Genomic DNA, 6,313 nt, shown 5'->3' on the forward strand with positions numbered 1-6,313 from the left:
TCCAGTTGCCTTAAGTTTAAAGGGCACAGTAAAACCAGGTTTTGGTGTCAGTTAAAATGAAGCTTTGTTGCTGTTGCTTTGAAGACTGTTGTACTACAGGGGTGATTTTGTGGGGGGTGTGTGATGTGTCGCCTTGCCAAACTGAAGTCCTGTTCACTTTGCTGATGTCAGAAATGCTCCTTCTGCAGCGAAGTCAGTCCTGCAGGAGCAGTTTCAGGAATGCTGGTCTGCTGTGCCAGCTGCTCCCTGTGGGGCTGAATGGAGGACAGAGTACTGAATCCTTCACTCCTGGTGGAGTCTGTTAATGGAAAAGCACCCTCTGATGCCTGTGAAATACCAGAAGAGCTTCTGGAGGGGAGAACACAACAGGGTAGCAACTAGGGCAAAAGGGTTTCCCACATTATGACAGAACACCTCTTCTCTGAAACCCAGCTGCAAATGTTTGCTTCCTGTCTAAGGTTTTTCAGCAGTCTAACTAATCGTGAAATCATCCTTTTTAGCAAACCTTGCTCCATATGCTTAGAGCATGATTTTTCAGGCATTATATATTACTATAGAGAAGTTCTGAAAGGATGCAAGTGATCAAGGCCATCTGGACGTACAAAAGGTAAAGCAAATACTGCTGGGAGGGAAGGAATGCCACAGTTCAGGAGATGTAAGGTGGGATTTGGAGATTTGGAAACACTCTAAAGACCCCTCTGTAGCTGTGCGGGTTTAATTTTGGAAGCAGATATTGTGGCTGGTCTGAATAACCTTGAAACTGACAACGTGTGTGTTAATGAAAAGCCTTCTGGATAACTGCTGCTTAAAATACGAGTATCTGCTCATGGGATGGGAATGTAAATAAGCTGCCATCAGCTAATTGCAAGTGACTGCAGTGATTCTATATTGATATTTTGCTGAAAGGATCTTAGGTCATGGTTTAAGCCTTAAGCCAATGTGGGAAGAGGAAAGGAGAACTAATATTTTGGAGAGAATTTTCCCCTAGTATAATTACTGCAGTCTTCGGTACTCAACGCTAAACTGCAGAATTTCAGGTTTGATCTGCTGCATTACTGTGTTGCTAAAAGAAACTGAGTAGCATTGTGAGAATGTAGAGGAAGGAAAACGTCAGGGAAATAAAAAGCTTTTCAAGCCGTTGCATGATACAGTATGTAGTTAAAATAGGGGTGGCACAGGCAGATTGGGTTAGGAGCATGCCTGGGCTCATTTTCCTCTTGAAGGCATTCCTGATTATGTCAGAGGAGGGGAATGAACTATTCAGGCTGCATATGTGTGTGGGTGTGTGCACCTAAAAATACATGCTCAGGTTTCACACAGATACATTTGTATTTGATTTCTATTCTGACAGTGTTCTGTGAAACAATTTCTGTTCATTCTGAACCTGGGCATGTTAAAAAAAAACCAACCTGCTTTCCAGAACAGCTGTTGCTGCAGTACTTTGTCATTGACTTGCTACATGAATATTTTTTTGGCCTTAAATACATCTGTTAGTCACTGAGCTTCCTGCATGTTTGCTTTTTGTTCAGTAATGTCCAACCAACATCAATGGGATGGGGAGAGAAGCTAAAGCAGCTGGTACAGCTCCTTAATCCACAGACCACCTAATCCAAAACACATGGGCTAGTTTGCAGAGCCAAACCAACTGTGGTGGCATCCAGGAGGGACTCTCAAGTCATGTTTCAAGAAGAAATTTTCTCCTTCCTCGCATGAAGAAAATACTTTCCTTTTTGTACCTTTCCTAATGTACCTCCCTGAGGTGCTGTGTATTCGAGAGTTTGCATTCAGCTCCATTATATAATGTAACCCTGAAGCTACTCCCTTTTGTTAAACATGCACTGTACTTGTGAGAAAAACACGTGTGCAGATCACATCCATCTTACGGTTTCTGTGTCCCATTTTTCTGGCTACATACTCATTTAATAGGCAGCTGAAAAAAGTAAAAGGCTCCGGCTGAGTCTTTTCAAAATAAATTCTTCCTGGTTATTCAGATAGAGTTACAGAATAACAAATCAGTGCTGCCTTTGTGTGCTGTCTGTATGACTCTTACTAATACAAGAGTCATAACTGTGGAATGGAGTCCGTGGAGATAGAAGATAATCCAGCCATAATATCAAGGGAACTTAATGTATATTTCCAATTGCCAAATACTTCAGCATTTTCCCCCAATTTTCTTTTTTTTTTTTTTAGTGCCTGATCTTTTAAATGAATCTGGCTCCAACTGAAGTAATACTTTGTGTTTGCAATGTGATTAATGTAGGCTCAGTTTAATTGCCTGAGACTTGTTCTGAGGAACATCCCTGCTAGCTGATTGCTTGTATAATGTTTGCAAACCTCCCAATGCCCACAAGACAACCTGATCCTTTTGTATTTGTATACTTAGGAAGTATCATTCTATTGGCACAAGACACAAGTACTAGCTGAGGATACTTTGGTGTTTCTGAGCTGAGCTCTTCCTTTTCCATGTGTTTTATAATACCTGGAGGCAGACAGCATCTCAGAGATCAGAAACTAGGAAGATTTGGAAACTGAATATTTTAATAACAAGGGAATATTTTCTTTAAAGCTTTGTTTAAGTGATTGCTATGGTTACAGGCCCTGTAACAAGGTATTCCAGTTATACAAATAATTGAATTTAGCCTGCTTTTAAATCTGTTTTCTGCCAAAGAATATATTGAACTGTGTGGGAGTCTTTCCTTGTCATTGGACAGCCTCTCCATTTGGTGCAGTCATTGGCTGCCAGGTTGATGGCCAAATGGGATCAGGCTGCAGACCTCAACATACAGCGAGTGGAACATGGAAACTGAATGGTTGGGAGTACAATAGCACACAAAGTGTAATCCACTGCTTCAGGCAGTGCAGCAGCCAGGTTGGTTGGAGTAAAAAGTGCAGAGTAAGGGCCATTTCCAGTCAGAAGTTTTACGGCAATTCTTCCTGTTGATTTTGTTAGCAGTTCCTCACTTAAAAAGTGGCAATGCTTGTGCCTTGTTGAATTTAACTTCCTCTGCCTCTGGCTGGAAGAGTCCCTGTTCCACTTCTTTACCTCTGCTGTCCCACCCATACTGGAGTTGAAGCAATGCTCACAGCCAGGGGCATCATGGACCTGGCTCCTTGCAGACCCCCTGGCCTGGCTCTGTGCACCTTAGTGCTTGCAGGTACAAGATGTGGAGAGTTGGTAGCCTTGGAGAGGGCCAGCAGGGATAAAACTGAACTGAATTGTTTTCCTCCTACGTTCTGCCTCCGTCATCTCTGATATGTTTGTCACCTTCTTCTGAGAACAATTTATCTAAAAGGCTGTCATGGAAAAGCAAGGCAAAAAGCAGCAGCACCTAGCCACCCCTGTTGCTGCGTGTCAGTGATGTGAGGCCTGTTATGCAGGGAACCTAAAGCACCATGAGCCTGCTCAAGTTCCCTGCACTACGCAGACATCTGGAGAGGGTCCTTGCTTTGTTAGTCATGCCCTGGAAGGTTGGTGGGAGCACACTGTCACTTGCTACCATGGTGTGTGTGACTGCCTAGTGCTCGTGCAGAGGGGGTGGCCCAGATCTGCAGCAGGTGGAGCAGGATTGCCCACCCATCTTTCTGCCCTGTGGGATGATCCTAATAGAAGTATGTTTCAGCAGCTGCCTGTTTGTGACTGGAAAAAGCGAGCAATGCAGCAGAGTTTGCAGCAGATCTGGGAAGTCAAGACAGGATTTTGGCAATGTAGTTGTCCTGTTTCCTGAAATCTGTGGAAATGGGGTTGTGCCTCTTTATGCCAGAGGATTTGTATTTGATGCTTTGAATAACTGATGGACATCAGAACTTCAGAGTACAGGTATTGCTGAGAACAAGCACTGTACAAATTAGTCTAGTCATGTGTTTGGCAGATCTCTCATTAGCAAGGAATTCCTAATAAGAATTATAATATTAATAAGGGTTTATCCGCTAAATCCCTTTCACAGGAAGAACAGAATCAGAAATCTGACTCATACGGTAAGGTGAGGACGTTTGGCTGAGGGCATGAAAAGGCGGTGGGAGAATTAACACTGCCATTCCTCTCTGGTTTGTGTACAGCAGAGCAGGGCTGGAGGGAGAAATGTTCTGACTCAACAGACTGAGGGAGAGGTGGAATTAGCACTTTGGTGAAGACTAAGAGAGCTTCACTCAAGCTTTTCCATGACTCATTTAGTTTATTTGCAATATAAAGCTAAGATGGTGAGAAACCATTGTCAAATACAAAGAGCTTCCTCTGATCTCTGTCTTGTCATTAAGGTCACTGGAGCTGGTGGGAGTTACCCCCCAGAGCAATGGTCACAGCCCAATGCTAGGACACCGTGGGAGGGGAGTTTGTTGCTGCAGTCAGCTTTTGCTGAGGATGGTGCCTGCATGCTGGCACTCTCCTCTGCAGTGTTGTCTTGGGCTTACTGGAGTTCTGTTATTTGTGTAGATTTTGACGTGCTTCATGTCTTGCCTCTGATGAAAATGTGCTGGGAGGAGAGGAGCGCTGGAGGGCCCAGCTCTGCTGTGCTCCTGGGTTGAGAGCAAGGCTGCCTTCTGGTCCCATGATCTCTCAGCTGCCACCTCTGCACAAACACACACCTACACGTAAAGCAGCTGGACTTTCCAGTTCAGGTTACTGCTGAATTCTCTCTTCCCTCTGTGCTCAGCTACTGAGTAGTGAAAATGTCATTTTGTGAGGCAAGCCAGAGAGACTAAGCCAGGTTTTAAAGTAGGTGTGTATAATCTTCAGAAAAAATACTGTGTGACTGTGAACTCTCATTTTCTTCTGAATATTTTGATGGATGCCAAGGCACAATAAACGTGCGTGTGGGAACTTACGCAGGTTTGACTGTGTCAATTTGAAAATGTACCAGAAATGTCAGTATTGCACTTTTGGAAACCTGTAGTGTGGTAGCGAGGACCCCAAAAGAAGTCTGACTTTCCTCTGCAGTACTGTTGCTCCCTCTGACTGCTGCAGGTGCACACTGCAGCGGCACAGGGGAAGGAAGATATTTCAGACTGGCTTCTTTGAGTCCTGGAGTAAGTAGTGCTAGAGCCCAGACCATGTGAGAGCTTCATCATATTGACTTAACCCTCCCCTGTCTTTTGGGACCAAGCTGATGCCTCACAAGTCCTCTCAGTTACGTTGTTCATCAGCCACGACTGTTAGCTAAGTTGTTTCAGCAGTTTTCAAAATAAAAATACATATCCAACAGACTTCAAAAGGGTTATAAACCATCAGACTTTGATGGTTGGAGAACTTCTGAGAAGTCCTGTAGGGTATGTTTCTGTTTAATGTACTTAAAATGATCTGGATGCAGCAGTTGAATGCCCCATTGGCAGGTTTGCTGATAGTACTCAGCTGGGACGTGCTGATGACTCTGAAGGGGGGAGAGGCCTTGCAGAGGGATGTAGATAGATTGGTGTACTGGGCAATGATTCATGGGATGAAATTCAACAAGGATTCTGCACCTCGGACAGAGTAACATCAGGTACAAGTATAAATTGGGAGAGGAGAGTCTGGAGAACAGCCGTGCTGAGAGGGATCTGGGGGTGTTAGTGGGCAGCAGCTCACTGTGGGTCAGCAGTGTGTGCTCTGACAGCCAGGAGGGAAAACTGTGTCCTGGGGTGCATCAGACACGGCATCACCAGCCTCATCTTGAGCACTGTGATCAGTTCTGGGGCTCACAATTTAAGGAGGATATGAAGGTCCTTGAGTGCATCCAGAAGAGGGCAATAGAGCTGGTGGAAGGGCTGGAACGCATGTCCTGTGAGGAGTGGAGGAAGACTTTGGGGCTTGTCTAGTTTGGAGAAAAAGATGCTGAATTTTGACCTTGTTGCTCTTTCTAGCTGCCTGAGTAGGGGGCATGAAGAGGAAGGTGCTGATCTCACTGGAATCCAGTGAGAGGACACATGGGAATGGTTCAAAGATGCAACAGAGGCGATTCAGACTGGGTATTAGCCTTTTTTTTTTAGCAAGAGGGTGGTCAAACACTGGAACAGGCTTCCTAGAGGGGTTCTTGATGGCACAGGACTGTCAGGGTCTAAGAGGCTTTTGGACAATGCCATGAACAAAGTGCTTCATTTTTTGGTCATCCCTGAAGTGGTCAAGCAGATGATCATTAGACTAGGTGGTCATTGTAGATCCCTTCCCCATTGTAGAACTGAACTGTTCTGTTTTACGTCATTCTACTCTAGTCTAGAGTGGCTTCTCAGTAATAGGCTGGTGTGACAAGACAAAATGTCTTTACAAGACTGACTTAAGCTTCTTAACCTTTAAGGATTAGAAAAGACTTTTGCTTGTTTAGCTTTCTCTGAACATAGCACGCAT

This window comes from Chamaea fasciata, unplaced genomic scaffold (genome assembly GCF_029207755.1).
Source record: "Chamaea fasciata isolate MVZ Bird 193981 ecotype frontalis unplaced genomic scaffold, bChaFas1.0.hap1 SCAF_3, whole genome shotgun sequence".
Taxonomy (NCBI): Eukaryota; Metazoa; Chordata; class Aves; order Passeriformes; family Sylviidae; genus Chamaea; species Chamaea fasciata.